Consider the following 17292-nt stretch of genomic DNA (forward strand, 5'->3'; position numbering starts at 1 on the left):
TTTTCTTTAATTTTGTTGTTAGTTATGTTTCGTGAACATCAGCTCGGTATTCACCTAGCATCACGGTAAGGATGACTGGACTTAACCGGAACTGCCAATTAGTAAGTTCTTACATTTTAATTATTTGCCCAGATTAGATATGCTCAGAGCCATTGACTTAACCAGCTTCTGCAACAAAGAGGGCCAACAGAAAGAGAGGAAATCCCTATGTGAAGGGGAGTGTTTGTGAACAAAGGTCTCCCACACAGGGACCCTCCGCAGAAGGTAGCTAACCTTTGGAAATTTGATCTTTCTCTGTCTTCTTCTGGACTCAACAATATCAGTTTCTTTGGAGCTCTTTATGAAGATAGGCTAATAAAAGACCATAAATCTTTTTTACTAGGTGAAGCATTTACCACTCTAATTAGCATTACCATTCAAAGGCTTTCATATTCCAGAAACAAACACCAGGCATTCTGAGCGCTAGGGTTAAAGGGAATCTTAAATCATGAGTAAGCATAGGTGAAGGGCATGAAGACTTAGAGTTTAGGTATTGCCTGTGTGCTGACAGTCATCGGGATTTTACTGAGATACCACAATGCTGAACACACTTACTATCCTAGGTTTTATGAGTAAGAGATAAAATCCAAGCCTAGTACTGTGGGTTTGTAAAGAAATGACTGTAATATATTAATTATTTCTTTCTGGGTTATACTAAAGTAGGTCTGAACAAAATGTTAATGACTTCCCCAAAGCAGAGTGGTGTATGTTTCACCAAAGTAAGTGACAGGCGGGGTCCTGAAGCATGGATAGGAGTCTACTCAGCTATACATAGTAAAATGTAGAACGGAAGGCCATTTACATGCAACAAGGAAACGTAAATTTTGAGGTAGGAGGACCTGCCTCTCAGGAATTTCCCAGAGGCTGTCATCTCTTACTCTCAGTCCCATCCCGGGAAGGTGGTGGTGAGTGTGAGTGTTAAGTCCCCTCAGCAGGTTCCTAATCCTACAGCCGCGCGCTGGTAGGGGAATGAGAAAGAACAGAGAAGGGAGGCGGGGTGTGTGTGGGGAGTGAGGGGCAAAGACTTCCCGCGCATGCGCCCTGGCAGATGGCCGGCTCAGCAGAGTAGTTTGGCCTGTGGCTCCCTCCGCACGTCGCGCCTCTCAGGGGCCCGCAGACTTGGCCCTGGGAGCGAGCGCGCTGCGCGCTCGCGCAGCCTCTAGGCCGGGCGGGCGCCTGCGCACAAACGTCCTGGGCGTTGGAGCCGCGGGGTTATTAGAGGTGGAGCGCTGGGAGGGCGCGCGGCAGGAGGCGGCCGCCGTTACGGCGCGAGCGTGGTCACGTGGTCGCTGGTCACCGCCGCCGCCACCCCCTCCCGCCCTGTTCTCTTTCTGGTCCGGCCGGGCCCGGCCGGTTCCACGAGCGCTCGGCAGAGACTGAGGGAGAGAGAGAAAGAGGAGGGGAGGAGGAGGAGGATTCAGGGAATAGGAGCTGGGGAGCCCTTCTGCGCCACAGGTAAAACAAGATGATGATATCGTAAAAAAGCCCGAGCCCCCTGGGCGCCTCCGCCTCCCTCCAGTGCAGCCCCCCACATGCAGTCGCTCCCGCCCCGGCCTCCCCCTCAGCTTCTTAGGACCAGTCCCGCCTTTCCCAGCACCGCTGCTGCAGCTGCCGCCGCCTCCCGGGAGGGCCTGAGGGTGCTGCTGCTGCTGTCGCCGCGAACGGGTAGTCGCACCGCCCCCGTTTGTGCGCCTCCCGGATCGGCGTGGGGGCTGGGTGGCGGGAGGGAGGCTCCTCTAGCTCCAGGGCGGGCACGGAGAGGAGGTTGCTTCCCCCAAGTCGGCCAGCCCGCCTTCCCTCCTTCGAGAGGTTGGGGTCTAGGCTGCAAGGCCAAGTGCAGCGAGAGGGTAGAGCCTGGTGGGTGGACGGGCTCAACTTCCTACTTGGTAAATTTCCCTGTTCATTTCAGCCTAGGCAACACGTTTCCTTCACAGGCCGGAAGCAAAAGGGACCCGTAATCCCCAAACCTTTTAAAATACAGCCTTTAGACTAGGGAAACCTTTCTCGTTTTTGAGGAAAGAAACGTGACCATATTTTAGTGGGACTTAAGTTTGTTCACCTGTAAGAACGTGCAAGTTGAGGCCTTTAAGGATCTGAGAGAAACTTTGTGAAAGTTGATCCCTCCTACTTTTCCTGCAAAAAACGAACACAAACCTAAACAATTTTCGGTTCTGCAAATGACCTAGAGTTTTTCAATACCAGCTATTAAGCAGTTTTTAGTTTCAGGAAAATGATATAAAGTTCACATCCTTTAGGGTGTTTGTTTTTTTTCTGAATGATGATTTTCGGGAATGAGCTGTATCCGTCAACCCCAAATTGGACTAAATCTCAGATAGGAGCAGCGTACAGGTTGAACAGCTTTGGGCCGGGTTGCGCGGGGACACCTAGAACCAGTCATTATTTGTACTCTTTGTACAACAAAATATAGTACCAGTAAAACTGTATGTTATTAGTGTGCTGTTGCACAAAATACTGAAAGCAGGAAGTGTTAAATGTAGGCATTGTTAAAAATCTGTACACTCAAGTTCATTTATATGCTGGTCATTTTTCTTAATGAGCTTTTCTGATTACATGTCTTGGAATTTTCATGCTGTATCTCTAAATTCAAATGTAAACTTGAGTATTTAAAATTTTTTACAGCTACCTGCAGTAGAGTCAGAGCAGTGCTTCTCAAACCTTAATGTGCACAGGAATCCCTTGGGGATCTGGTTTAAAAATGCAAATTCTGATTTAGTAGATCTGTGATGCATCTTGATATTCTGCATATCTTATGAGCTCCTAGGTGCTGCTAGACAAGGAACAATTCTTGAATAGCAAGGAATTGGATAATGTGTGTGCTGAGAAATAAAGTGATGTGTCAATGAAAACGTTCCTTAATTCATCCTGAGTGTAGAGGTGGTTTGAGAGAAGGGGTAGATGGCAGGATGAACTGCAAAAGCTTGTGTTAGGGAGATCCTTTATGAGCAGTGAGCAGGCTATGTTGGAATCCCAGGGAAGGGATAGCAGATGGAGGGTGAGATGCCCCAACCTGGAGGAGTGGGGGTACCAGGTGTGCATCCTGTGGTGCATACATCACCTGGCCTGTGAATTTTTCCGTGGAAGCCTAGTATACTTCTGGCTGACGGACTCAGCTACGGGTAGTTAGGTTTTATCAGCTTATAGCCTGTGTGTCTCTGAATCCATTGCTGGGAGGAAGTTTTCTTTTATTGGTGAGAGTATTGAGTGTGTGCTTCTTCTCCCAGATGCAGCCTCCGTTGAGCAATGCATTCCTGAGCTTTGGAAGCAATCTTGTAAAGAATTTAGGGTCTCCACCTGTTGAGGTTATCCTAAATGGATTCAGATGTTTTCCTAATCTAATTAATAAAAGTAAATTGAAAAGTTGAAAAGTCCTACTTAACCTCATACTTTATGTAAATAAAATGGTTGTACTTGGGGCACCTGGGTAGCTCAGTCAGTTAAGCATCCGACTTCAGCTCAGGTCATGATCTCGGGGTTTGTGAATTCAAGCCCTGCATCAGGCTCTGTGCTGACAGCTCAGAGCCTGCAGCCTGCTTCAGATTCTGTGTCTCCCCCGCCCCTCCCCTGCTCATGCTCTGTGTTTCTCTGTCTCTCAATAATAAACGTTAAAAAAAAAATGGTTGTACTTAACTTTTTAAGAACTTTTTTGAACAGTAACCTCGACTACGTTTAGCACTGTAATTTTTATAATCTTCATTCTAGTCCTTACTTTACCATTGTTTTTTCTTGTTAAGTAATATTTGACAGTACTTTTGAAGCACTAGTGCCAGACTTCTAAGCACTTTACGTGTCTAACTCCTCTAATTGTAACAATCTTTAAGGAAACTAAAGCAGAGAGTGGGTAAAAGTCCTATGCTAACAGAGTTGGGCCTCTGGCTGGCTGGCTCTAGAGTGTATGCTTTAACAGTCTTCTCTGTGCAGCTTTAAAAAAGTTTTTTTTTTAAACGTTTATTTATTTTTGAGACATAGTGCATGAGTGGGAGAGGGGCAGAGAGAGACACACACACACATACACACACAGAATCTGAAGCAGGCTCTAGGCTCTGAGCTGTCCGCACAGAGTCTGATGCGGGGCTGGAACACACAAACCGTGAGATCATGACCTGAACTGAAGTGGGACACTTAATTGAGTGAGCCACCCAGGCGCCCCTCTATGCAGCTTTTTGGAAAGAAAATAAATTGATACTTTTTAAAATCCCCTTTCCCTAGTATTGTTGAGAATTATGAGTTTTGCTTTCCATTTTTAAATCCATATTTGTCATCTTTTAAAAAATTTCCCCCATTGTATTCCATGAAATGCAGTCCCATAAAATGAAAACTTGCCTCAATGCTTGTACTCTTTTCTGAATAAGATACTGAAATATTGAAAAGCTTTATTTTGTTTGCACCTGTTACCTGGACCAGTCTCTTTCAAGTCTGTAAGTCATTGTTAAATGTGAACGTAGCGTCTGCTTCCTTTTGGCTCTGCTAGTTTTCAGTTCATTTTTTGCCTATGCCTCTCTTTCATCTTCCACTGCCTGCCCCCCTCTATGCATACATAATAGATGCAGCTTATATTTGTTATTGTAACGCTTAGGATTTTGGGGGGGGATTGATGGGGTCACTGACTTTTTATTTGGCCAGTAAGGGGGGGTGCCTGTGTGGCTCAGTTGGTTAAGCATCCGACTTTGGCTCAGGTTATGATCTCACCGTTTGTGGGTTTGAGGCACGCGTTGGGCTATGGGCTGACAATGCAGAGCCTGGATCCTGCTAAGAGTTCTGTGTCTCCCTCTCTCTCCCCCTCTGCCACTTATGCTCTGTCTTTCAAAAATAAATAAACATTAGGGTGCTTGGGTGGCTCAGTTGGTTGGGCGTCCAACTTCAGCTTGGGTCATGATCTCACAGCTTGTGAGTTTGAGCCCCGTTTGGGGCTCTGTGCTGACAGCCCGGAGCCTGGAGCCTGCTTCAGATTCTGTGTCTCCTTCTCTCTCTGCCCCTCCCCCGCTCATGCTCTGTCTCTCTCCTTCAAAAATAAACATTAAAAAAAATAATTTTATTTGGCCGGTAAGGATGATAACAATCTAAGCATGAGTCATTGTTACCATATTTTAACACTGAGAAAGTACTAAGGACAACCTCAGAATAAACGTTAAATAATTGGTTTTCATAAGAAAATTAATATGTCATCTGTCCCCCATCCCCAATTGTCTCAGACCATTGGAAGTTTTGTTCTGTGTTAGCACCAGTCTGGGGAGTGGTGCTTATACACCTGGTCTAAGACATTTCTCTTAACGTGGACAGATGGTTAGAATGGCAGTAATACTATAGTGTGTGTACTGGAACTTGAGAAATGAGATTTTGTGGGAGGGGGAAGTGAGAAGGGAGGGCCTATGGCTGATTGCAGTAGCATTAGTTTTTCATTAACGGGATAATAATGAGTTTAGGTAGGAAGTGAGTATAACAACAAAGCCCGGTTGTAAATGTTTTCTCAGAGTTCATACTTTGTTGTGATGTCTGTTGTAATGTTATGCTGCCCAGTTTCTTAGCCTCATAGTGCATCACTTTTCTCATCTTTGAAGTGAGGATAGTAATAGTACCTCACAAAGTTGTTTTGAGGATTAAATGAATAGATGTGTGTGTATATGTTTATATATTTAGTATAGCATATATGTACATATGCATATATAATACTTAGTGTCTGACACACCGTTAATGCTATCATGTGTTAGGTACCATGTTTTACTATGGATTGTCTGCCATGTGGTTGATCCTGTCCACATGAAGAAGACTATTTGAATGAACTTAATGGAAATTGTACATTTATTTGGTATAAACCTGTGTGGGCCCCGAAAACAGAAATTGTACTTTTTGGATAAAAATACGAAATTGGGGAGGCGCCTAGGTGACTCAGTCCATTAAGCATCTGACTTTGGCTCAGGTTATGATCTCAGCCTGCTTTAGATCCTCTGTCTTCCTCTCTCTCTGCCTCTCCCCTGCTCACGCTCTCTTGCTCTCTCTCACTCTAAAAAATAAATAAACATAAGAAAAAAACAAAATTGGTATAGTAATGTTCTTATCCCTTTGGAGAATTAAATATGAATAAATATGGTTTGGCCACTCAGATTTTTCAAAACAAGGAAGAAAGTCTGTAGAAATAAAAGATGTCTTTGGTGGTGGTTTAGGATTGGTTTACAATTTTCAAGTCTTGAACAAGGTAACCTTTTTCCTGAAGGCTTTTCTGACTAACACATCTAAGTAAGATAAAAAAAGGTTGAACCAAAAGCAGTTTAGGTTTCCACTTCTAAATAATGGATCTTCAGAATAATTAGATTAGTGAGAGGTAAGCCCCCCACTTCTCATATAATCTCCTTGGGGGGGATGTATCTGCTTTCTGATGGAGTTGGGGTGATATAATCCTGCAAGAAGACTGAGCCGAAGTTACAGATCCTGGCTGTAGAGGTGTGCATTCTGTTTGCTGGTAATTAGTGGGGATCAGAATCAACCCCTTAGGTTTCCCAAAATAGGTACCTTAGGAGGTGTTCTGGTAGCTACCTTGCAGGAATCGAAGAGGAATTACGAACATTACATCTCTTGCCACCCTGGAGTGAGATGGTGGATTGATTGCCCTGGATCCTTGGTGGGGGTTGGGAGAGAAGGTGTTGATAGGAGATGGGCAGATGGTACCACTATTTCCGTCTTTGTCTACTGCCTTGATTAAACTAGACTTCTTTTCATGAAGTCCAAGAGTCTTGTAGTAAGAATGCTCCTTTTGGTAGGTAGATATGTGTGGGGCTTGGGATAAATTGCCTCCCCTCTCCAACCTTCATTACTCTTAATAGTTTAGGGGTTAATTTTAACCTATTTATCCTGTGTTTTGTGTGTGTGTGTGTGTGTGTGTGGTGTGTGTGTGTGTGTATTGTAAGTATATATGGATGAACATGTGGATGTGTTGATAGACCTATCTTTTTAAACTAAAAGTGGATTTATGCTATTTTGTTACTTGTTTTTCCCTTAATATTTTATGTTACTAATGATGTTATTCTTCCACACAATTTTTAGTGGCCCCATACTGTTTCATTACATGAATGTACTATTAGTAGTCCTCCATTCTTGTACACCTAGGTTCCTTTCAATCTTTACATGACAAGCAGAGCTACACTGAACATTATTGTAGCTAATATCCCTTTGTGCCTATACATTATTATTTAGGAAAAATTTTTGCGAGTGGAATTATTAGTAGGTCAAAAGATATGCCCATGTTTAGCAGTTTTGATACACATGACCAAATGGCTTATCAAAAAGGTTGTACCACTTTACCCTTTCCTACAAAACTGTTTGAGAGGCCCTGTACTTGCTGTTATTGGGTATTTTCTTTATTTTAACAGCTGTATTTGGGTATACTTGACTTTATACCTCCTCCTCTGTCTTCTTATAGGCTTTAACATTTTATGTAGTTAAATCTTGTTGTTCCTTTATGAATCTTCTAGGCGTTTCCTACCTTATGTTTATATAGGTATGAATTTATATTTTAAACTATTTTTATATTTCAATTTAAAATTTTGAATTTACAGTTATTCCAGAACATGTTTAGTTGTATAATGTGAAGTAGAGGGTACTAGATTTTTAAGCTTTTGATTAGCGAGTTAGTAGTACTGAATGAATGATTTATTCTTTCTCGATTGTTATCAGAAGCTTTATCATTTGGTCTTCTATTCAGTTCCACTGTATTTAATTTTTTATTGGTGGGAATAAGATTTTCCTGTGTGTGTGTGTGTGTGTGTGTGTGTGTGTGTGTGTGTGTTTTCTACTATATCTAGTAAATAGAAGAGCTATTGATTTTTTTGTGTGTATTTTGTAACCACTTTCTGAATCTGTCTACTATAACAACTTTTCAGTTGATTCTTTTACATTTTCCAAGTAGATAAGCCTACTGTCAGAAGCTGGTCATTTCTGTGGGTTGTTTTTATTTGTTTTTTATTTTTCCCATAATTAATTTTCACTTATGGAAGCTGTGCTGGAATGATTTTCTTAATTTCATTGACTTGAAAAATGATATTTTGATATGGTATTACTGTGAATTGATCTACCCAGCTCTCAGACGGATTTTAAAATATTTGGAAAACCACTTTACCAAGTGATCTCTGTTATGTACTCAATGTGTCCTCCCAAAATTTGTATGTCGAAATGCTGTACCTTTACTCTCCCATGTAATGGTATTAGGTGGTGAGACTTTTTGGGAGGTAATTAGAGCATTAGATGAGGTGATGAGGGTGGAGCCCTCATGAATGGGATTAGTGCCTTTATAAGAGTCAAAAGAGAGTCTGTTTCTTCTCTCTGGCATGTGAGGCTACGATGAGAAATCAGCAGCCTGCAACCTGGGGGAGGGCCTTCAACCAGAACTTGACTGGGATGGCACCCTGATCTCAGAGTTCGGTCCCCAGAGCTGTGAGAAATCAGTTTCTGTTGTTTGTAAACCAGCTAGTCTATGATACTTTGTTACAGCAGCCAGAACCCATAATCTCTAAGGACCTTCTGGCTCAAAACTTCTGTGATTCTACTTTTATGTCAAAATACTTGTGGTAACATACATAACGCTCTGGTACTTTAACTTAAAGTGCCTACAGCTTCTTTTATAATTGTGGCTGTCTAGCTCCACTGCCCAAGCAATTATTCTGGAGTTTTACATTTTTATCTCCTTAGGAGAGCTTGAAGATTTTTTTCTATGTGATTTGGCAGAAATCAAAAGGAAATACTGATAGACTACAGAGATCAAACTGTGCAGCAACGTTGGGTTTGCCTAGTTGCATTATTAGGTATCACGATTTTCATTCTCTGGTCACGTGGTGTAATTTTGTACTTTTTATGATTTTTCTTTTCAAGCTATGGTCCTGGTATGGTCTACTTAAAGTTCGCCAATCCAAATTATGTAATTGTCAAAACTGAGTGTAATGGAAGCCATTGGGAAGTGATAAATAGACCAGGAAGCAGTGAAGATAGGATAGAAGAGGAAAGGTAGGGATGGGGAAGTGCCTGGTATGTCAGTCCTTTTTTCTCAGTTCCCTCTCTGTTCTCTGATTATCCTTTTGTACTTCTTTGCCCTTTTAATGATTTTCTGGCTTCGTATTTGTTCTCAAGATATATTTTATTTTCTCTTTCAGAGAATAGCTCCACTACCTCCTTGATACTTTGGTTAGGAGTACAGATGCTTTCCCCCAGTCTTTGAAGTAGTCCTGATCAGTATCCCTAATTACCTTCCTTCTTGTCACTAAAACTACCTGCATAATGCCTTCACTAGTGGCCACCATGCCTCCTGCCTGGCAAAGGATGTGATAAAACACTGATTAAACTTGGGGTTCTTCATAACATAAAACCACTGTTGTGGAAGCATTAACAAAATGAGAGATCATAAAGACAAATTGTCAGAGAACTGTAGAGTAATATCTGAGTGGCTGAGGAGATAGTGAGAGATTAATAATATTACAGAGTGAGAAAAAGCTTCTGAAGAAAGTCTGTTATCTTAGCTCTCCAATCCTAATTTCTTATCTGAGCTTTGGACCTGTGTGTCTGTTTGCCTACTGGATGATTCCACTTTTGGATGGCCCACCGAGAACTCACATTCATAACGTCTGCAACTGTCTTCTCTTACAAAACCTGTTCCCCCCTCAAGTTTATTATCTCAGTGGATGATGCCACCATCTTTCTGGTTGTTGAAGCCAGAAATCTGGCAGACACACGCATTTTACTCCCTTTCCCCAAATCCTTATGTAAAGGCATCTCTCTCGGATTCTAAGTCTTGAATCCATTGTCTCTTTATCTTCAGTACTTCTACTCTGGTATATCATCTCTTGATCTTTAAAAATTTTTTTTTAATGTGTATTTATTTTAGAGAGACAGAGCATGAGCGGGGGAGGGGCAGAGAGAGGGAGACACAGAATCCGAAGCAGGCTCCAGGCTCCGAGCTGTCAGCACAGAGCCCAAAGTGGGGCTTGAACTTAAGAGCCATGAGATCATGACCTGAGCTGAACTCGGACGCTCAACCAACTGAGCCACCCAGGTGCCCCTCACCTCTTGATCTCTAGATCATCATCTTTTGCCTTTGTTTCTGTAGGGTTTTCTGACTGGTGTCCCTGGAGCCACGTGATCTTTATAAGCCCTCAGTTGATTCTCTGACTCTATAGCTTAAAACCTTTCAGTACTCTTCCATCACCTATTGCTTAGTCTTGTGTCTCCTCCTGCCTCCCCTATGATTTCATTATAAAGTACCGAAATATTTGGGTTTTTGGAACTATTTATGATTTTGTTTGCCTCAAGCCTGGAATAGTCTGTCTGTCTGTCTGTCTCTCTCTCTCTCTCTGAAGTAGGCTCCATGCCCATTGTGGGGCCTCACATCCCTGAGATCAAGGGTAGCATGCTTTACCAACTGAGCCAGCCAGGTGCCCCAATCTTTCTGTCTCTTGATTTTACTAGCTCTTGTGAGGTCTTAGCTGAAATGCTATTGCTCTAGGGAGCTTCCTTATACCAATAAGTCTGTGTTGTGTCCTTCCTGTTTGGCCCAATACGCTGTTGTATAATATAACATTTATTATGTATTATAATTGTCATTTTACCTACAGTCTTTGTCCCACTTTTGACTGCTCTGTGAATGCCAAGGCCATGTATGTCATCTTTACTCATACTCTCAAAGCTGTGACTATTAAAAGTAGGTGCCCCATACCAGGTATTGTTTTAAGTGCTCAATATATAGCAGTAAACAAGAGACTGTTACAGTTTTTAACTGCTGTGTGATAAACCACTCCAAAACTTAGTACCTTCATATTTATTAGGTATCCATATTATATGGTAATATTAGTACTGTAATATTTACTTACTCATGATTTTATATTTGTATAATATTTGGTAGGGTTAGTTTATCTCTGTTTCACTTTGTGTCAGCTCATTGGAGGTTAGAGTTTCCACTTCCAACATAGTTTACTCACATGGTTGGTAGTTGATGCTGGGAGCTAAACTGGGGCTGTTGATCAGAGCACCTGCATTAGGCTTTTCTCTGTGCCCTAGGTATGAGTGGTGGGTTCTGAGAGTGAATGTCCCAAGAACAAGCATTCTGAGAGGTAGGAAGTAGAAGCAGACAATCTGATGAACATTACTTCTGCTATATTTTATTGGTTAAATAGCCCAGATTCAACGGGAGGAGAATTAAACTCCATTTCCTGATAGAGAAAGTGACAAAGAATTTGTGACTATATTTCATCTGCTATACAGACCAAAAAAAATAAAAAATAAAACTACAAAAATTGTTGGATGAGTTAAATCTTGTCTATACTTTTAACCTCCCAAGAATCATGATAGTACATCATTAATTAAAGAAAAATCAAACTACACCATAAAGTGAAATTTTAAAAAGTAACTTTTATTCCCACCCTTTTTAATAGCGATATACTTTTTTGTTCTTATTCATACAGTTTCTGAACTTTAAGTTTCAATTTTGCATACTACTCCAAATTTTAATGAGTTTTGTGTTCTATTTTTTTTATTTTTATTTTTCGTAAGTCCTCATGCATTGATATTATCTCTAAGTATATTACTAGAAATGAAGTTACTGTGTGTGTGTGTGTGTGTGTGTGTGTGTGTGTAAGAAATGGGGTTATTATGTAAAGGAAATGCACAACTTAGATTTTGATTCTTATTGCCAAACTGCCGAATAGGGTAGAAATTAACATTATTTTTCTAACTTTAGTGCATGGTATAAATTACATTTGCCCACAACTTGCTATCAGAAGATGTTATAAATCATTGTTTTGGTTAACCTATTGACAAACAATGAAAGATTGATTTTGTTCTTATTTTTTTTTAATGCCTTTTTAAGCCCTTTGTCCATTTTGGGTTTTGTTGTTGATTTTCAGGAGCTCTTTGCATGCTGTTGATTTTAACTCTTTGCCCATTATGTATATTGCAAATGTTTTCAATTTTGTCTTTTAATTTTGCTTATACATTTTAAAAATTCTTATGAAGACTTACTAAATTTTTATGTAGTTCCATATATTAGCCTTTTTCTTTACTATTCTGTTTTTTGGCAGAAATAAGATTGAACTCAGTTCCTTGTTATTTGTCATCTTTTTACCACTTGAGCTAATCTTCCAGTAGCTTCAAATACAGAATTTTTGTATATTATATATATTGCTGTTGGGAAAAAAAACCCAGTAGACTAATAAATTCCATAGCAATTATACAGATGTCTATTTAGGGAATTAATTTCAGAATCTTTTCCATCTCTTAATGGTCTTATAATATAATGGAATTGATCTGTTTCGGGATTTGGCAAAATTCTGTCCTAGACAGTACCAGTGAATTGAGCTGAATAAAGAGTAGTTGTTCCTTGTGTCAGTGTTACACTTACCCACAAAATGAAACTTTTAGTGATTGAAATATAAAAATATGAAACCTATTAAAATTGAAAACAAGGTAATATGGTCAGCTATATTATATGGATGAAGTAATTCCCTGAAAAGAATTAGAAATGCTAGAAATTTTTTTTCTTTAAGAGCTAACATGACAGTAAGAAATCACCCAAAATGTATATGAAAGCCAGAATTCAGAGAAGTAAGTAGAATATTAAAACTGCTTTTCCTCTGAGGGTATTTCCCACTTTCTAGGGTACTTTTACTTTAGTTTTGAGGGCCTTCTAAGGCTCAGAGTATTAAAGCTTAAAGGCCCAGGGAGGAGAATCTAATAGGAAATTCCTTCCCTATAAAATTGGACTCCAAAAGAGCTCTGGTCATAGAGTATGGTTAAACCAAGATGAAAACCCTTCTCATGCTCTTGCTCACAGGAGGCTGTAAGAATGTTTGCCTTGGGCTTGAAAAAATATTATTTCCTAAGAAGTTATAAACATAATCCTTCCTTCTTGATTTGCAGCTCAAGTTCAGTGTTGCCTGGTGGTCCAAAAGAACCTTAAATTGTGAATTTAAAGGTGGGTCTAGGTACCTGGCAGACGCAAATGAAAGTTCTCTCAGGTAGAATATATTTTATCTTCAGTCCTAGGAAATTCCCACAAATACTTTTCCAAAGAACTAGCTCACAATAAAATATAGTCAAGCACACAAGGAAACGAGGTACCATGAGTAAGAAACAGCAGAAACAACTGACTGACAGAGATGAACTCTCAAAAACTAAAGATTTTGAAATTATCAGACAGATGATGAAAGAACTATTTATTTTCTTTGCAAAAAGATAGAAAATATCAGTGGGCAACAGGAAACTTAAGAGATTTGAAAAAGACCTGAACAAAACTTACAGAAATAAAAAATACAGTAAGTCAATGAAAAACTCAGTGGATACTGTTAGCAGTAGATTAAATACAACTAAAGAAAACCAATGAACTGGACATAAGGGAGAATAAATTATACAGAAGGTAGCACAGAAAGATCAGGAAATGGGTAAAAAGAAAGAGATTACAATATATAGAGAACATAGAATGAAAAGGTCTAACAGTATTTCATCAATTTTCTAATTGTAAAAGGGAGAAATAATAGGAAAGGAAGGAGTGTTTGAAAAGTGAATGGCTGAGCATTTTTCAGGGCTGAGGAAATCACTAGTCCACCAATTTAAGAAGTTCTGAGAATTTTATTTATTTTTTTAATTTACATCCAAGTTAGCATATATATAGTGCACCAGTGATTTCAGGAGTAGATTCCTTCGTGCCCCTTCCCCACTTAGCCCATCCCACCTCCCACAACCCCTCCAGTAACCCTCTTTCGTTCTCCGTATTTAAGAGTCCCTTATGTTTTGTCCCCCTCCCTGTTTTTATATTATGGAAGTTCTGAGAATTTTAAACACACATCTAGACACATCATAGTAACATGGAGAACACTAGAAACAAAGAGAATCTCATAAAGTTGGCAGAGAACAAAAGATGGATTATCTTTAATGTGGCTATAGCAGTTACACTGATGGTGGACTGCTCAGGAGCAGAAATGGAAGCCAGAAGACAGTGGGATGGTGTCTCAGTGTGCTGGGAAAGAGTTGCCAGCAGAGTAGTCTGTACCTAGTGAAAATAACTTTCAAGAAGGATGGAGCAATGACATCTTCAGACAGTTGTAAAATATTCTCTGTGAAGAAAATGTATAAATACATTTTTCTGGTTGATTCTAGTATTTAGAGTGGAGAATTCTAACATAACTAAACAATTTTGAGCTTCACGTAGTTTTATTCTTAGAAAGTTGTGTTTACACTTAGTGCAAAGAAATACTGTTTGGCAATACTTTTACCAATATACTACTCCAGCTTTTGGATGTTTGCTGTGTCCAGAGTCGTTAGTATTGTTGTAGGAAATACTTTGTGGTGATTAATGCATGCCTTTAAGTCTTGAGTCTTGAGTCAGTGATGTGATTTTTAATATTCATGTTTGAAATATCATAAGTCAAACCAAGAAGAATTTGGAGAAAATTGTGCCATGGTATTCACAGAAATAATTCCTGGAAATAACTTTATTCTCATCTCCCAGTCCTAAATACAAATTTCTGGAGGAAAAAGAGGGGGAGATTTTTTTTAAACCCATAAACAAGGTTGGCATAAAGGGGAGTCTGTGGCGCTGGGAAGAGCAAACAGACCTTACCTAGGTGGACCTGGATTAGAGTCTGGCTCCACCACTTAGGAGTTCAGTCTTGATGTGACGTGAACATTTTGATACTTAGTTTTCTCGTTTGTAAAATAGGGTAAGACTACTTTGCAGGCGTATGGTGAGGAATAGAGTCTTGTTTGTAAAAGTGCTGAGTAGGGTCCTGTGGCTCATACCGAGTTCCCAGCTAATTGTTACTGATCAGTAACATAGAAGAATGAATCAAATCTGGCAAGTAATTTGAAATTATTTACTGTACAAATGGTGTAAAAGTTAATCATACTTTTAATATTGAAGAGTCATGGACACTGATCATAATGATAAATATTTTTTGAAGTTAAGAAATTGTCGGAATGTGCCTTCTCTTAACTGATTTGGTGGTTAATTTTGCACCAGATCAGCTGTGGATGCTGCCTACAAGTTAGGCTGCTTTACGTTCTTCATGGCAGGTAACAGGGCAAGATGAAATCAGTGACTTTCTTTAGAAACTTAAAAACATTGCCAGCCACAACACACACACATCATATATCTATATTTATCTACATCTTTATCTACATATGTGTGTGTGTGTGTGTGTGTGTGTGTATTTCCGTCTCCTGAGGTGGAAGTTCATGATGACAGCTAATTAATGGTAAACCTGAGTATTTTAGAAATTCAGTCCACAAAATGTTTATAAAGTATGTGCTTAAAACTTTATACTATGCTTTTCAGAAGTTAAATAAATTCACTGGCCTGCAAAAATTTAGAGTAAGAGCCATCAGAGCACTCTTATTATTGCTCTTTGAATTGCGAATCTGACTTCTATAAAATATTTAGACCTAGATTTTCCATTCTTTTTTCCTTTGTATTGTTTATAGTCAAGATGCAAAATAGAATCTTTTATGATATAGAACTACTTGCACACCTTGAAAATTATTTTCTAGTTTTTATTTTTTTTATTTTTATTTTTTTTAAATTTTTTTTCAACGTTTATTTATTTTTGGGACAGAGAGAGACAGAGCATGAACGGGGGAGGGGCAGAGAGAGAGGGAGACACAGAATCCGAAACAGGCTCCAGGCTCCGAGCCATCAGCCCTGAGCCTGACGCGGGGCTCGAACTCACGGACCGTGAGATCGTGACCTGGCTGAAGTCGGACGCTTAACCGACTGCGCCACCCAGGCGCCCCATCTAGTTTTTTATTCTTTATTCAACATTTGGACATTTGCCCTCATTGAGCAGTGATAACTATGCAGAGTATATTAGCTGATTGCCTTTTTATTTATTTATTTTATTTATTATTTATTTATTTAAAAAACTTTTTAACGTTTATTTATTTTTGGGACAGAGAGAGACAGAGCATGAATGGGGGAGGGGCAGAGAGAGAGAGGGAGACACAGAATCGGAAACAGGCTCCAGGCTCTGAGCCATCAGCCCAGAGCCTGACGTGGGGCTCGAACTCACGGACCGCGAGATCGTGACCTGGCTAAAATCGGACGCTTAACCGACTGCGCCACCTAGGCGCCCCTCTGATTGCCTTTTTAAACCATACTTCTTATCATAGCAAACTTTAAAAATCATATAATGAAGATAATTCAGAAGATTTTTTCTTGGAACTTGACATTTTTAGAATGTTCGTTACAGTAATGTTGTATTTGTAGTTTTTGAGTTTATTCAGGTTATAGAGACAAGGACTAAAAGCAAATCAGGCATTTCTTATCTTTCAAGAAGTTCTAGGATCACCACTTTGAAAATGATTTGGGTAAAGGTAGTGACACAACTTTATCTAAACAAACACATGCACAAATGTTTCCTAGTAAACATCTAAGTGTTTCAATTTTCTTGGTCTGTGTTAGACCCACATGTGATGCAGAAATTGAGCAACAGCAAATTTTTGTGCAGTTAGATCATGTGATACTGGTATTCATTCAGTGCTGCTTTTGATCTTGGAGGTAATCTCTTGTAATCCCAAACTTTAAAGCACTTTATGATTATACTTTCTAAGCTGATATATTTTGCATTAGTAAAAATACATAGGATTAGAAAAGACACTATGAAACTCATGTAGACATCTTTTTTCTTGTTTACATTTGACTTTTTGTTTCATATTTTGAGATTTGTTTGTTTATATTCCGTAGGCTGATAATTTCTTTTAACTAGTGGTTGTAGTATAAAAAATTATGGGTTAAATTTGAATGAGCCCCCGTTTTGTCTTTTCTCTTCTAGTCTTTTATATTTTGAAAATGAGTGTTATTTTATGATATCAAACTCTCTGTGAATCAAAGTCATTTCTCATAGGAATAGAAATTACTACTATAGTTGTTAAGCTAAGGATTTATCATATATCATTTCAAGTGTTCTAGTTTGACTGTTTTACAGAACCAAAAGGTTTTTAGGTACAATCATATCTTCACATTTTACAACACTGTTAAGAACACTTCTAGGTTAAGAAAAGTTACTTAGGTTTTTCTTAATTTCATCTACTAGTCCATTAAAAAAAAACAATACTAGACAAATAGGCTTTTCTAGTTAGTAATGATTGCTTATTTAAAATAAATAATGATGCTATCTGATTACACTAGGTTACTTTTGTGCTGTTTTGCTGAGAAAACATTCCATTTATGAGATACTAAGTAATATTTTGTGTTTTTAGTAGAGAACCATA

General features: G+C 39.3%; 1 protein-coding gene across 5 annotated transcripts in view; it reads left to right on the plus strand.

The window, feature by feature from the left end:
• Positions 1–1326: 1326 nt before the first annotated feature.
• TBC1D5 (TBC1 domain family member 5) overlaps positions 1327–17292 on the plus strand; it is a 550248-nt gene continuing 534282 nt past the window's right edge. For 4 of the 5 annotated variants that reach the window (XM_030328643.1, XM_030328649.1, XM_030328648.1 and 1 more), the window contains exon 1: positions 1339–1494. The gene's annotated coding sequence lies outside the window, so the exon portion shown is untranslated. Of the gene's footprint in view, positions 1495–17292 lie in introns of all 5 variants that reach the window. The other variant, XM_032594665.1, reaches the window with a different exon arrangement.

The sequence above is a fragment of the Lynx canadensis genome, chromosome C2 (assembly GCF_007474595.2).
Source record: "Lynx canadensis isolate LIC74 chromosome C2, mLynCan4.pri.v2, whole genome shotgun sequence".
In the NCBI taxonomy this organism is placed as follows: Eukaryota; Metazoa; Chordata; class Mammalia; order Carnivora; family Felidae; genus Lynx; species Lynx canadensis.